The following is a 17,297-nucleotide window of genomic DNA, read 5'->3' as shown; positions in this document are numbered from 1 at the left end:
GTTTTTTTTTTTCATTCCAGTGTTAATAGTAATAAGTTGTAAATTCAATGTCATCGAATAAATAATGCACTTGTATTATTATACGGGTATGTACAGTTTCACACTGTACAAAAAAATCGAATGTACATTGAATTGTATACATAATTTATAGTTTAAAATGTTCTATATGCTATCTAGGCGCGTACATAGAAAAATATTTTGGTAATAAATTATGATGGTTTCAAAAGGTATAATAATTATAGTAATTTTTATTAAAAAATAAATAACAGTGAACAATTTCATTTGGTTATCTGTATAATATATTTTGTCATTGACACAAAAAATATTGATTTTTAAGTGTTTTTAAAAAACATAATTACTCATTTTCTTACGATTTCAGAGGAGGAGGGTTGGTGGTTGAACCCTAATCATCCACCGCCTGATGCCCCTCGTGTTAAAGCGTGGAACAAGGAATAGCGTCTTTTTGGCCGAGTTCGTCGTTTCTTTCGGTTGCGCTCCATATATTACAAGACGCAGCAATTAAAGCTATAAATTTAATAAAATGTATAAAACGGTAAACTTAACTTCACATTCACTCCAGCCGGCGGTACCAACTTATGGCCTTACGTACGAATATCAGAGTAGCCCGTCAGAGGCGAATTCGTGTTCTCGTTTCTCGTCGAAATAAAATAAAATATCCGCAGAAATAAAACGGTGAAGGGTCGGAAGAGTAATTTTTCGGAGTTCGCTAAGAGGATGGCGATATACGAGTGGAATGATGATCAGCGGGAAAAATCCACTGCAGGCACAAAGCATGCGTAATATGTGATACGTGGATCATGTTGACGTTCGTCAACGTAGGCAATGATAGTTAAAATAATAATAATCATAATAAGATCATGTTTTTCTTGCGGTGTCCGCACGTTACGGATGATGCATTTGCGAAGACGGACACGGTCAGTGACGTCACGAGTGCGTAATTGTTGCAACGGCTGCGAAGGGACGACGGAGCCGTTACGACGATAAATCATAAAAGATAATGAATAAGCAAAGATGAGAAAATCGTTTTCTATTTATTTCTCTATCCTGCACGCGCGCACTGTGTTCACTGCTGTGACCGTAAACGCGCGACACCCGTCGCAGTCGGCCGGTCGCCCACGCGAACAACCATAATCATATTATAAATGGCATACCTGTATCATAACAAAATCAGACCGTCGCGACCCGTACTTAGACTTGTGCACACACCGCACTCGCCGCATTACGTTATGTTTTGCACTTGACGGACGCACCGACGCATGCCTACATACGTATCACATTATATTATGTAAAACTATATTGTACTTGCGCTTGTTACCGTCGATTTAAATACGTTTGTTGCCGGATCGATAAACACGTCGCTTCGCGTACCGTCATCGTTATTACTATTAAATCGCGTCGAATTGAATTCCGTAGACCCGTAACCGCGCACATAGGTACGCATTATGACATTACGTTATTACATTTGAACGTAATGTAAATGTATTACATTTTATGCACGAGTTCCGTGCGTCTACGGACAAAGTCGAGGAATTTCAAAACACGGGTGTTAATGTGTACCACCTCATAGTGTACTGATACAGATTTACATTCACCTGAGTAAATCAGTTTTTCGTGCACACTGATCATGACAGTTGACCGCATTGTAAATATAAACAACTTTATTGGATTAAACGGACTGTTCACCATGCGAGTCGCCAATGGAGATGGTTTACTGTTCAGTGTACAATGTGTGTAATTTTAATATATAGTATGTAGTGTTGATGTGTTCCTACGTTTTTTACAGTTCAGTGTCCTTTTTATGCATGCTCCTGGACCAATATTTTTTTTTTTACTAGATTTCAAGTAGTTTTCGGTACATATTTTTTGCCATAGAGCCTTTTTCAATTTTTAAGTAGCAACACACATACATTAATCTATGGAAAATATTCTAAAACAGAAATTTAATAGATCAACCTTTAAAATTTAAGCACTTATTCAGAGTTTTTTTTTTATAATTAGAAAAATGCATGACATTAAAATATAAACCAAAATACAATCGATATTTATTTAGTTTAAAAGATAAAATAAACATTTATTTCGATACGAAATAGAGAAAAATACAATTATTTACATACTTAAGTAACTAAGGTTTCAAGATATGTAAAAATCTTTGAAAAGCACACGAACCTTTCAAGGTATTCAAAAATCAGATCATAACTATAGAGAACTTTTTATGCCGATTGCTATGTGGTATATTTTCGGTACAATTTATCAATGTAGTATTTATATTTTCTATTCAAAAATATCAAATTTCCTTTCATAGTGTATTTTTGCGCATTATTTACGCACATTTTTCGAATATTAAATGCTTCTATGACATCACATACACACAATAACTTTGTTTATTATTAACTTGTGGTAGATAAACTTACAGTCTTTTGTACGATGAACAATTAATCGTCAATATTATCGTTTACTCGTAGAGACAAATTAATATCGCAATCATTATTATTAATGTAAATTCAATTTTCAAAAACTTCAGTTATAAAAATGCGAAAAGAAACTAGTTTTGGCTAAGGTCCTTTGCTGAATAGAAAGTCTTGTTAAATAAAAAATATTTCGAAGATAAATAAATTGTAGTTTATTTATAACAATTTTAAATATGTATTGTATTTTACATGGATGTAATATTAATACATACTACTATATCTCATTGTTACTAAAATAAATCACTTGGGAAATAAAATAAATAACATTTAAAAAGTCCAAATTACTTGAAAACCAAAAGGAAAATTATGATGTATGTGAAAAAATTAAGTTATACCGTGTTTGAAAAAACTGAAATTTTATAGCCGAAAAAAATAATGTGTTGAACCAAACCTTTTGAATTTATTTATTAAGTAAATAACAATTTATCCATAATAAAACTGTTGAATTTTTCAAATAATATTTATATATTATATAAACGCTACAGGTAAACGGAATTTCATTATGCTTATTGATTTTTTATTTTAGTTGTTTCTTCGCCAGAGGCGGATCGAGGAATTCAAGTAAGATCTGTAAATGAGGCCTCGTATAAAATGTATATCAGTAACATACTCCCCTTTTATGTAGGACCTTCACATCCAAATGAATACTGATAATCTGTAAAAAAAACGGATTTTCCAATATGTTATTTGTATCCATTTTAAGATTTTATGAGATTCTCCATACCGGACATTTAGTGCGAGTTTACCGAAATAAAACACGGAGAATACTGGAATAAATGAAGCTTAACAATGTAAAAACGACGATGACGTATTCTCACTATTTGCTAACGAAATCAAAAACGTTGTAAACAATATTTTTTATTTCACCCGAGTCGACACGGCACGTGCGACTTTCTCAATGGTTTCAAAATGTGTTAATTATTCTATTTACACATTTACACGCATGGTTTAGAAAATATTTAAGCATTTATAATTTTCCGTGCGTGATAATACGACCATATGGGTTTATCTAACGTGGCGGTGTAAGCGTATTGCGTTCATCTGGGACCTACAGTTTACCGTTTCATCCGTATCACATATAAAGACATACGACAGGAGCATGCGAGCTTAACATGAACAGAACGCGGGTGACGACGACGAACGAAGGCGTTAAAAATATAACATATATAATGTACAGCGTCTTCTAAGAAAACGGGAAGATTTGAAATAATCGTCGCAAAAGTAAAATAAATGTATTTGAATGATTATTTTAACTGAAAACAGAATTTACATTATATGCATCAAATATGTCAATATGTTAAAAGTTCAATGATCAAGAATAGCGTGTTTTAAAATGAATGTCCGCACGAGATGGTGTTAATTTTGTACGTCTACATTCCTAAGATTGAACGCTAACGTGAATACGTATAGTTCATTCCAAGGCTGCGTACGAATTGATTCTCAGGTACGTATTTACTCGCATCGTTACCGTTAAATTGATTCGGCGGCTATTGAAAGGTGCTTACGAGTTTATTCCCTCATTGTTGTACATCCGTAACTCAACTTTATACCATTCATGGATCAAAAGATGACGTATACGTACCACTTGTATTTTTCTTTCTACCCAAAAAACAAAATACCACTTACGGTCTAGCGTTCAAATATTTGGTCGATCTCTGTAATTTGCTTGCATGGAATGACACTGACGCCTATTCAAGAATTCATAGATTTTGAGATTGACATTCATACGGCATTAGAGAGTGTGTAGCAAACACCACAAATTCGAAGGATCAGATTTCATCTAGCCCGAAATCGATAGCGGAGAATACAGAATCTCGGGTCTTTTGGTGATTTACAAACATACTAGTTCAGTTAACAAGACTGATCATTTTTTGAGTTTCTTGTGTAACGCTAATAGGCTGAAGTGTTCACTCAACACATTACCATATATATTTATCTTGTGACTGATAATCAACAATGGAGAAATTGACTTGTAGATACCTCTTAATAGGCTGGGAATTAACAAGTACATAAAGTAAGTCTCGGGAATCAACTCAGCAACAGCGCTATCTACACCTCTGAAATCCAAATTGTGTCATCAGACCATTATTTTAATTTCAAGAACGTACACCGTAAACCAATAGTGACACAGTTTTATGAATTAATAATAAAAGCGCATGCTATTTTTGGCGGTTTATAATAATAGAAATCATTTTAATACTAATAAACACGTATAATTTAGATTAGGTTTTCAATGAAAAAATAAAATAATAATAATAATAAATATGTAAATACATTAATTTTAACTTTTGAGAGAGCTATTTCGGATCTTCTCTTTTCACCAGAAGATTCTGTGTACAATATTGTGTTTCGCGTTAAAATAATATAGTTTCGTCGTTCGCGGAGTCAAAAATGCGTTGATCCGGCACGTACTTGCGATCGCGGTCACAACGACGGAGGCGAAGGCAAATCGCGTGACATCACCGTTCCGTCGCGAGTAATGGGAAATCCTCGTCTGCATCTCGTGTACATGCGTGGTACGAGTTAAACGGTAACAATAGCCACGCGAATCGAATCGACATATTATTATTATTATGTTATTACATTATGTTCTTAAAAGATGATTTTTGTGCGTATATCATTCGGCCGCGTGCTCGATTGAAAAAAAAAAAAAAATGATAATAATCGCTGTCGCGTACCGCGTACGTGCTCCGCGAATCGAACAATAAAAATGAAAAATAAATTTTTCGTATTTTTTGCATTGCTTACCGTCGCAACTCGGAGTGGAATGAAAAAAAATAAATAAATCGTATATGACCTCCGCGGCGATGGCGGCGGCCAGAGCCAAACGAACCAAATATACAAAATTATTCTATGATTATGTTGTATAAAAAATAGAATCTAATTACACCTAATATTGCATAACATTTTTGTATTGAATCATTTTTACGTGAAACGCTTGTGTTTTCGATCTGTTACTGTGTTTACAAATATTTGTATACTTTCTTCAAAACATGGTCGTTTGTATGAAAAGAATTTTTATTTTGTTTTGTATATAAATATAATAAATGTAACCGTTATTATTTTATGGATGATTTAAAATCTAAAAATCTACTACTCTTGAATACGCCTACTTTTTAAGTTGAAAAAAAATTTGCAATTTTTTTAAGTTTTATGGTTAACAGCAATTCAACGTTTTTTTTGCAAATCACACGTATTAAATATTTCCTATGCACAAACATTGAACATCGAAAATAAGTGTTTTAAGTTAATATGGTGAAATATACATCGTCCGGGATTAATACTGAAAATGTTGATGCTCTAGATTATAATTTATAATTAATATTTATTTAAAATATTTAATATAAAAATAATAATAAATAATATTTAAAATATATTTTAGGCAATGTATTCATAATAATATTATGAATACATTGCCTAAAATATTCTGTGAAGTAATATAATTGTTAACAAAATATCACTCAGTATATTATAATATATATTATTTGCTGTGTATAGTCGAATGATCGTAACCATACCGAGTAGTTGTCGGTTTACTTAAATGCATTAATCGCCCGAGTAGAAAAAAAGTCTGTTAAATTTAATCGAGCCATTCGTTATGATAATATTCGATAAGCAGTAAATCGTGGGAGTTTTAATAGTCTTGATTAACATACATAAATGTTTAGTATCATTCTAACCCCTACTCAAACTGATCGTTATATTTCTTTTTTTCGTACTTTGTAGTTTGCACGTCTTATAAAGACATAAAGTAAATATCTATTAGTTATAATCCAATTATATAGTCTATGGTTTTTGGTCGAACGTGTGGTTATATTATGGTAAAATATTGCTTTATAGGAATCTATCGTTTCCATTACAAGTATTGAAGAATATATACGTATAATGTATCTGACATTCTTTTATACGTAATTAATAATTTGGTTTATAGAAAACGCATAAATAATCGATAACTATTATGAATATGAGGTGTATAATATTATACTATTTATGTATAATATTTGTTTGTGATAAAATAGATTATGCAAAATAAAATAAAAAAAGTATAATTTTAGTTTTTATATTATTCAGCTCCTTTATAATACAGTCGTGCGTACGTGTGTTAGTACTATTAGTATTAGTTTTATTATATTAGTATTAATATATTATCAAACCTATATAGGGATACGTTTAAATTAAAGAAAAAATTTAAACAACTTATTTCAAACGTTGATATTTTGTTTTACCCACTAAGTAGAGTGTAAATATAATACAAAAAAAAAGAAAAATAAGTTTTGAAAATTGAAATGAAAAATGTTCAGGAAAATAAATATTTATAAGTATTTGAATATCAATAGGGAATATTAAAAAGTGAATCATAATAAATAACAAATTCTTACTTATATGAGTGTTATTATTATTATTATAATACTTATATTTAGTATTATAATTATTATAAACTGAATAAAATAGACAGTAGAAAATTACATTTATTATTTTATAGTACTCATTTCCATTTTAAATTATTTCTATTCAAATATAATTGTTGAAATGGTATTGTAAAATGTTTTAATATATTTCAGTCACAACTAAATTTCAATGACATTACAAGAGAAATTTAATTATTTATCTGATATTTCCATTTGAACTTATTTATATTGATAATATGATTTTACCAAGTGCATTATATAAAAAAGCTTTGAACTATAATAAAAGCTTAAATCTATATGATTTATTGTTTTATTTTATAACCTAATATATCAGCGGTTCCCAAACTTTCTCAGTCTTGAAGCATTTTTTTAAGTAGAAATTTTTCGTGGAGTTTTATCTTCTATGAAGTAAAATAAACACGAATTGTATACATGTAGGAGGAGTCAAAATAAAATTATATTTATTAATAAAAGTGAAACAATAATATTTAAAGAACTGGAAAAAAAATTATTTTATATCATATATACATATATTATATTATATTATATAATATACAAATCTACAACACGAGAATATTTAAAAATAATATAACGTTACATACGTTACATACGAATACGAAAAAGAATAACGGCGTTTATCAATTATATATTTACGCTTCGGAAGTATAAAATTTACATATACACGTCCTTGATGTGTGAGTCTTAGTGTGAGCAATGAGCCTGTTTTTTACTACTAAGTTGGTCGATGTCCGGTGTCACAGAAGTCAGTTGAAGACGCATATCGTTTTCTGCATTCAAACGTGATCGATATTTTGTTTCTGTAGCTTCTAACCAGGAAAAAGCCGTTTCACAAAGATATGTAGTATCAAAAGGCAGTAAAAGCAGTTTAGCTTTTGAATTAAATATTGAATGATCTTCCCCTAATTGAGGCCAAAATTCAGATATTGGTTAGCTATTAAATAATGTCCGATAGCAGATATCCAATACCATATAAATAAGAACTTCGTATTCTGCTGCATTGAGAGTTGTTGGTTTTGACGTCACTAAAAATGGATTTATGATCCACTCATAGTTTTTTCGAATTGATTTTTGAGCATTTTTTGGAAAGCAAATTTTGAAGCAAATAATTAATGTGTTCTTTAATCATTTTTAATAATGATTCTTTCGAATAAAATATCGTTTAAGCTTAGCAGGGAATATTAAGCTATTAAGTGAAAATTTGTTATTTCAATTTGTTAATTTATCACACTGATGACGTACATCAGCAAATGCATTGAATATCTAAATATGAATCTCAATATTTTCGTATTTTGCTTTCTTTTCGAATATCTACATACAGCTATCGTAAATTCTAAAGTAGAACCATGTGCATCATGTTCCCAATGTAATTCTAAGGAATTATTTTTACTATAACTATTGTTATCTTTTTTTGACTGAGCCCGTTTTAAACCACCATTCCATTTCAGTAAAAATAAAATCGGTCGTTTGTACATACGGAAAATAAAATAATAAAAATAAAAGAACTGAATCAAACAAAAAATATACGTCCGTTGTTCATAAATACGCACAATAAAATTATAAAAGAATAAATTAACTGACGAAACAAAAAAATTACACATCCGCCAATTAACTGATAAAAGAATGAAATCCAAATTATATGGTGAAACGTGGTAAGCAAGATGGTGCATATTTCTATAAATATTGTATAATATAATAAACAACGGACTGGGTCGTCAGGATCGTTTCGATTTATCGTCGTTTGATATTTTTCAAAGTTCTATAATTAGATAATTGTATATTATTTTCTTTTTAGGATTTTACACAGTATACATATCGGTGAATTATGGCATTCAAGTCTTTATGAAATATATACTCATTTGAAATAACGAATAGTTTTTTAATTTGTTGTGGTTTAGACGAACGGAGCTCTTGTTAAGTCATTGCTGGGTACCAAGGCCTCCGCAGAGCACAGTTTGGGAACTGCTTGATCTATTACCACCAATAGATAATATATCAACTTAAAAGTGAACTTTGGCATAACGTTTTTAAAATTCTCTGAGCAACTTATATAATTGACGGCATTTTTCTATTGTATATTTAGGCTTTGGAAATATAAACCTTGTTTGGTCCCGAATACATCTTTGGTCAGAAAAAAAAATAATAAAAACGTATATATATTTGTAAACATCCCTTTGAATCTATCTTTGCATTCACATAGTTTGAATAAATTAGTTTTGATGTTATGTATAAAAATATCTGTTAATTATATAAAATTCAAATATTCATCTTCGAATTGTATTTTAATCGACCCAAGTTCAGTGTTTAATTTAATATTTTATTTATCATTTTAAATACACCACACAACATGACGTGTACAGTTGTTTTTTTCAATAACCGAAGAAAAATGTTAGGCACGTGATTCATTTGTGCTTCAATCTGTTTAAGTGATCCTAATATTATTTCCGACTGCGAGTGATACGATTAAAACGACGGCGAGAGGACAGGAGAGAACTACCGTAAATAATAATTTTATTGATGACATCGGTTGTGGTTTGGTTCGGCCTCGTGATGAGGCATACATTTTTTTAAAATAGCAAATATTTATACGTTTTTAAACTATTGTCAATACTGAAGGAATGTCCGTAATCCACGAACAATAATAACCGAACAGATATCTATCATACGACTTCTACGCGATTTCCGTTTTTATTTCATTGCTTATTTTTATAATTATTTATTAATTTTTTTTTCGCTTGACGATGTGCTCTACTAATATTATGTTGCAGTAGTAACACTGCGATCTGGATTATGTGGTTTGATTTTTCTCGGGTGCGGTTCAAAGTCTAGGGCGTGGTCCCTGAACGGCCTTGCTCGAGACCTTGACGGTCTCTTTCGGTTTCGCGAAAAAAAAAATAACTTTATAAATATATTAACAACATAACGAACTCATTTCGCGCGCGCGCGCGCGCACACACACACACACACACACATTCACGTGCGCGCGCGCGTTTAATACCAAATTAATAGCGGCTTTGTGTTTTTTTTTTGTCCACCAAGCATAGTGGTAGTATGTTTACGGGCACCGGGAGTCACGCGAGGAGTTATGCGCTCGGCGGCTGGCGCTACGTCAGTATAATAATACGAATTCAGCCGTCGAACACGGAGACCAGTTTTATTTTTATATTTTTATATTTTGCGTACCGGTAGTCATGAGCAATCAAGAGAATAACCGTCTGTAGAGTCGTTATCCGGAGTATTGTTGTTTACACTTCCCACGGGATTCCGACGATGAATCTAACAATTCATTTGTACGGCCGAACGGCCGAAAGCCGTTGTAGCGTATTGTCGCGGAGAAAAGTTGTATTTATTTTTTTCATTTTTATCCGTCTAAATCACACGAACATTATTATTGTGATATTCCAGCAGTCGAATTTCTCGGTTTTCGTTGGAAATCAAATTTAACACTTCATCTGACGACTTATCGATATTTTCGGTTCAAATGCAATTCGTTCGCCTATCTTACTTTTATAGTAATCCATCTTCCTGAAGCATAATTTAGACACGTTTGATAGTGGTTTCAATTACGATAAAAAGCATCGATAATATTCTGATCGTTATGTAATATTCAACGAGTATATAATGTAAGTTATTAATTCTTGCTGAGCACACGATTAATAGGAACGACGGTCGATTTGATTTACGGTTCATGTTTTTTTTTTCTTAACTTTAGCGCTGTACAATTGATCAATTTTTCAGTATCTATTGTTTGGAATACAAATTTTAAACAGTTAATTGTACATCTATATTCACAATATTATAATAATTGCTGAGGCCGATAGTTATTGCATTTATACTTGGAACTCCAAAAACCAGTTCAAATTAAGTTTTTGTATTAATATATTTTTAAATGTTAAATAAAATACTAAAATATCAGTATTTTTTCAACTGTTTGCAACAGATAATTTGTTGAAACCAAACTACATTCTTATATAAAATTAATATTATTTAAATTAGTTTCCGTCGGAAAATGAATATTTTTAGAATGGTTTTTTTATTATTTTAACAATATTTAATTTTCAATTAAAAAACTCGAATACCTAGTTGTTAAATATTGTTTACTCGATATTTTTAAAGATTAATTAATGAATGAATGACCATTTGATACTTGGAATATTAATCACCGAAAAATTTTTTGTATAATATAGTATATCGTTGTAGTCAAAACTAATATAAATTTTGGTTTTTGTTATGAACGTGGAAATTTGGAATTTGTAGTTAAAATAATAGCACCTTCGAAACCTGTACATAACACCGCGTTCAAGACAAATGCAAACAAATTTGTAAAATTTAAATATTACCAAGTTTGTCATGAAGGTTAACTAATCGTTGATATAGTTTACATTATCATAACCAATGACCAAGTCTGATTTATTATTAATTATAAATACTTATAAATATGTTACGTAACCAAATAGGTAGATGTCCACTTCAAAAATAAATAATTTACCTAACAAATATTAATTTATTGAAGGCAGTTTGAAATAATATTATGTCCATTATTTTTTTGTTTAAGATTAAGGTGGACAAAAAAATAAAATCTTTTTTAAAACATTAAAATAACTCAAGCGGCTTAGCTATAAAAGGTAAAGAATTTTACATTTATTTATGAGAGTAAACTCCTTTAAATATATTTAGATTTGAAGTGACAAGTTAATTATGCAGGCTTTATATAATAAACTTGATGTTGTGACCCGCTGTACCATTTAGGTGTATAAATATATAAAAAGTGTTTATAACCTTTTTATAACACGCATAATCATTTCCAATGCCAAATACTAGAGTAAATATTGACTGTTGACTTCATAAATGTATAATGTACTGTCGCATTATTTATTTTAGCCAAATTCGTTATATGATGAAACAAAAGATAATCTTTCATACTACTTTATTCTGATTAAAATAATTTATTTTTGAAAATGTTTATAAATATACAACATAAAATTATCTTAGTAGTTTTTTTTTACTTTAATTAATAACATTGTCACATTAAAACCTTTTATATATTTGAAATAATAAATAATCTAGAAGTTTGATTGGGATGCTATAACATAAGTATTATATATGTTTTTATTATATTATAATTAATAATTCGTATAAAAATTCTACTAAATTAGAGTACAAAAATCTGATTTTTATTTTACGATTTGACTGGAACGTATTAAAATTTTTACACGTGGCTTAATAATGTAATACTTCACTCGGGTCATTAATTTCTTATAGTAGTGATATGCAATAATTTTTAAAAATATTTTTAGTTATAACAGAAACAGTTATTGTTTTAACCATCAACTTCTATTCATGTTAATATTATTTTCTTCAAGAAAAATTTTAAGATGAAGATGAGAATTTCTTAACAACTTGTGTTAACAATTTTTGTATTACGTGCTAAGCATATCTGCCAAAAAGTAAGTAAGTAAGTATGTATATATTCTTTGGAAATTCTAAATAAATTGTTTTTAACTTTTAAATGTGATCAAGTATTTCAAAGACGCGGGAAAAGACATTTAACTTTTAACAATGTTTAACTAAACTTTAAATATTGAGAAGACTTTTTTTTCATAAAATATTAAAACAAAATGTCTATAAAAAATAAAAAATGTAATTTAAATCTTTATAGGTATGTAAATAGCGTAAAAAAAAATTAGATTCATTTAAAAATTTCCTTTAAAAATGAATATTAATTTTATTTGTATTTTAAGTATTAAATTGTAAGTTATACTTGCACCTTGGTTATTAATTTGGTACATTTTATGTACCTATACAATTTTTATTTATTTCAAATCGTCCTTATTTAGTTATTTTTTACAAATTGTATAGAATTATAATTTATAAGCCAAATTCATCATAATTAGTTATCAGTTCAAGTTTATTTATACAAAATTTATATGAACAACATTTTCGGAAAAAAACATATTCTTTTTGTTTGGAAATATGTAAACCAAAATTATAGATTACCATAACAGTTAGTAATGCAGAATTGATAAACAAGAAATAGAGATAACACACATTTGTGAAAAACATGAATTAATAATATGCTATTTTTAGTTTTTTTAACTATAAAAAAAAAAAAATACTTCCCGTAATGTAAGTAACCTCTTTTCATAAAAAAAAAATTACTAAATATATCTTGAAGATAAAATACAAAACGAATAAGAAAACAAATCATAAACATTTATTCACTAATTTAATTAATTAAAAGAGAAATGATAACATAATATAATCTTAAAATATATTATTCACAAGTTATGAGCATAAATTATTTTGGATATCTTGTAAATAAGTTTTTTTAAACATATATTTGTTTTCGGATTAATATTTAATATAATATTACTTGCGTATACTTGACTAATATATTGTACATACTATTTAAATAAATAATAGAATTTAAATGTAAAATATAGTTCTTATTTCAATAAGAAATACTGAAAATATACTACAGACAACCTTCAGGTATAAATGCTATTTTAAAAACGAATATCTTCGAACGTGGGGTAAGCTATTATTTTGGGTGGGCAACTAGGGTGGGTGTTTTAAAGATGCATTTTAAAGATGTGTTTTAAAGATGTACTTTAATGATATATTTTAAAGCTATATATTTCCATTTATTTTTAAAAACCATTCGAGATGCAGTTTTATTTTTTCAACATTTTACTATCTATTTATTTTTTAATCAAATATTTATGTATTAAACATTATAGCTATTATAATGTTCGTAAAGGGACCATATTCACTAGAAATATGAAATACTAAGAACTATAAAAATTGTACTGCTAATTGATTGTTTTTCTCAGTTAAATAAATTTTACTAAAATTACTGAATTTTTCTTGGCACTGAAAATAATTTAAAACTTTAAAAGTAAATCATATGAACTTTTTGTTTTTAAATAATAACATAAAAAAAATGTATGTTTCGGAAAAATAATAAAATAATGAATTTCTTTTTGAAAAAAACCATTTCATTGATTCTTTTGAATTATATTTCATTATTGATTTGGATAAAAACAACACACAATTATTAATGTATTGAATAATACTTTTGTTTCTATAAAACCATGAATGATGTTACATTTTTGTTGTAAAATCGATATTTTATAATATTTATATTCATTGCATATTTTGTGAGTACAACATTATATACCTATATGGTATATTTTTAAAAATGTAATAAATATATCGGGTCGTTACAAATAATTTAATACTTTATCTTTTTACACAAATCATATATAATATATACAGCTACAGAAGTTATATAGTCAGTAGGATTTAAAATGTGATAAAATTAAAAAAAAATGATACATAATTATTATAATGGTGTGATAATATTTTTATGTAATCATAAATATGGTTGATATCTCGTATTCGTATCCTTCGTACATTTTGATGAGCGTTGAAACCAAAATTAGTAAGTAACCATAGAAATTTAAATTTACCATTCTATAATCTAAAATCTAGATGTTTGCAATTAACACAAATTAATGATTTGTTTTAATTCGATAACAATAATAATGAATCTGATATACACAATGCAAAAACTGGCAAAATAAAATTAGATGGCGTCATAATTTAAAATAAAAAAACCTATGGTGTTATTTTATAAAAAAAAATTGTAATAATAAAAATTGTATTTCACCCGACCTAAGAGTTTCACTTTATTTATGAGCTCAAAAAAAAAAAAAAAAAAAAATAAAACAAAGTAATTACTGCAATTTTGTTCGGATAGTATTGTATATCTCTTATCGATGTATTCAGGCAAAATAATGAATAATTAATATATTTCTGCATGCATGGCACTTATATATATATATATATAATAAAATACATAAATTTAAATAAATTTCATCTATCGAGTTTTGAGTAGAATATTATTAAAGATGTGATTATTAAACTTGTATGTATGTTAACTTATTGCATTGATATTAATGATGTTTTTATCTAAAATATATACATAGTGATTTAATTGTGTATAATTAAATACTCATAAGATACCTAGCTGGAAATTTGAACTCAAATCAAATCTCTTACTAAAAATATTTCTGTAATAAAATGTCCACATTACATATTGAAAATCTATCCAAACTATTTAAGTGCTTTATAAATATATGATAACTTATTTGAAATATATTGTTTAAGTATTTCATTTAGTTACAAGTCGTCGTAGTGTTAGATTTAAGATGAATAACAATATTTTAATGTGTTCACAAGTGTGTATAAATATCGAATATATGTTAGTTGAAATGAAAATGCAAAGATGTCTAGTGGACTCTGAATTAATTGAAAAAGCAAAGAAATTTATCCTGTTTAATTCGAAAAAACGCAGTAAGGATTTTGGGACCGTGAGTCGAAGGGTGTTTACCATAATCAAAATAGATTCATCATAAAAAATAATATAATTTATGATAGAATAAATAACAATGAAAACACAACTAAACACGAAGCCCAAAATATTCACTAGCATGTATAAAACTATATCCTGTTATGTATTAAAATTAATATTGAATCCAATATTAGCGAAAATAATGTTTTGATGTATTATAATGTAGTGTTAAGTTTTACGCTAAAGTAAAAAGTAAAGCTTGATTACATTTTGTAAAACAATTTAATGTACGGCAAAATTCAACGTTAAATCTGAAAAGTATACTCTATAGAGTATAATCATTAAAATAGTTTTGTGGAGGTTATTAAATAGGACGATGATATTTTTATATTCTTCCAGAGTTTGAGGATTTTTTTTTTAAATAATATCTTAACAATTCGTTTGTAAATGATACATAAATAAATTTTTTTTAACTAGTTAGCTATAAAATTTCCATTTGAATAATTACTTTTTAATTTATGAATACCTAACGTTAACATTTTATCTTAAATAACAAGTGTCAAGTCGTATCACATATCAAATTACGCATTTCGTCACTGCGTCAATAAAGATAGAAACAATATACACGTTGATCTTGAAAAAGTTTATTTATAACATTTTTCTTAATGTAATCCATGTCTTAAATTTTATTAAACAAAATATATTATTTAAAAAAAATATAATCGCCGTTCTTGAAAACTCACTGGACTTACGCTTAATGTTACTCCTTAATAATATGTATACTATTATAATTATTCATCCGGTTTTAATACGATTGATTTATGATGCTTGAGGCATAAACATTCCGGTATTAATACAATTTACTGAGATTTATTGAATATATGCCCTTCACTCATTGGTAATTATAACCTTTGCAATCAGAGGTTTTATTATATTCGTACAGTTAAATATTAATCGTCGTTAACTTTCAAATCAATAATATTATTTATTCTGTCAATAAGTTTCATTGTTATTGTTCATAATTAATTTTTGTTACAAAATTTTACAATATTACGCATTTAAATTATATATAAGCATAAATCTGTTTCCAGTTTTGCACAAAAAATGAATACACAAATAAATATTCATGTACAATGAAGTTAATAAAAGTTTTAATACCTCAAAATAAATTAAGAATTAAAATATTTAATTAGCTGAGCATTGTATTGTAACGCGAAGTGTAATTCACAATATTGCAAACTAATATCATGTTCTTTTGTTGAGTTGATGATTGTTGAGCAAATATCACTAATATTTTTTTTATCTATTTAATTTAATCAATTCAACTGTCAGATTAGAATTTTTATTACTTTATTTACGAATTTAATAATATGCAAGTACTTCAATCCTATTAAAAACGGGTAAAACACGATTGCATAAGTTCAATATCGGCAATACCTTTTTAAGCTACACGATTCAGTATGATTTTACCTGATTTTTAACTACACGATTGCGTATGAAGTTCTGAACGTCGATGCCAATTTTCATACCGGTATTGGTGTGTACCACATTCTTATACGAGAAAATTAAAAAAGTTAATAAATACTTTGTCTTATTGTTTTTATTACATATGTTTATTGTTAATGATATCATATATATCAGATATCATTAACAATAATCATATATAATAAAATAAATAAAACACAAAGTATTTACGAAATTTCGTTATTTCCGTTGTATTATACGGTATTTTCCGAGTTTCAGTAAAAATAGTAGGTTAATTTGAGCATTTTCAAATAATTTACCAACAATAATTTCATTCAAATAAAAACAGTCGATTTTATTTATTTATTAATTTTCTATTATTTAGTTACCCTCATTTTTTTTATTATTTTATTATTTATTTTTTTTATGAACTATTATCAAACAAAAATAAACTTCAAATAACGGTACTTTAAAATAATCAAAATATTTCGTTGAACTTTCCATGGAGAGATATACGACAATGTCTCGAAACTATTTCTTTATGGATCATTAGCAGAATTA

At 27.8% G+C, this 17,297-nt stretch overlaps 1 long non-coding RNA gene across 1 annotated transcript; it reads right to left on the bottom strand.

Annotated features, from left to right (window-relative positions):
- Positions 1 to 364: 364 nt before the first annotated feature.
- Positions 365 to 1,571, bottom strand: LOC112680305. The gene is made up of 3 exons (XR_003148293.1): positions 1,337 to 1,571; positions 1,173 to 1,281; positions 365 to 525 (listed from the first exon to the last, which is right to left on the bottom strand). It is a non-coding gene; the product is annotated as an uncharacterized LOC112680305 (long non-coding RNA).
- Positions 1,572 to 17,297: the final 15,726 nt, after the last annotated feature.

Source organism: Sipha flava, unplaced genomic scaffold, assembly GCF_003268045.1.
Source record: "Sipha flava isolate LNK unplaced genomic scaffold, YSA_version1 176_pilon_pilon, whole genome shotgun sequence".
In the NCBI taxonomy this organism is placed as follows: domain Eukaryota; kingdom Metazoa; phylum Arthropoda; class Insecta; order Hemiptera; family Aphididae; genus Sipha; species Sipha flava.
This window is presented reverse-complemented; position numbering and strand designations above follow the sequence as displayed.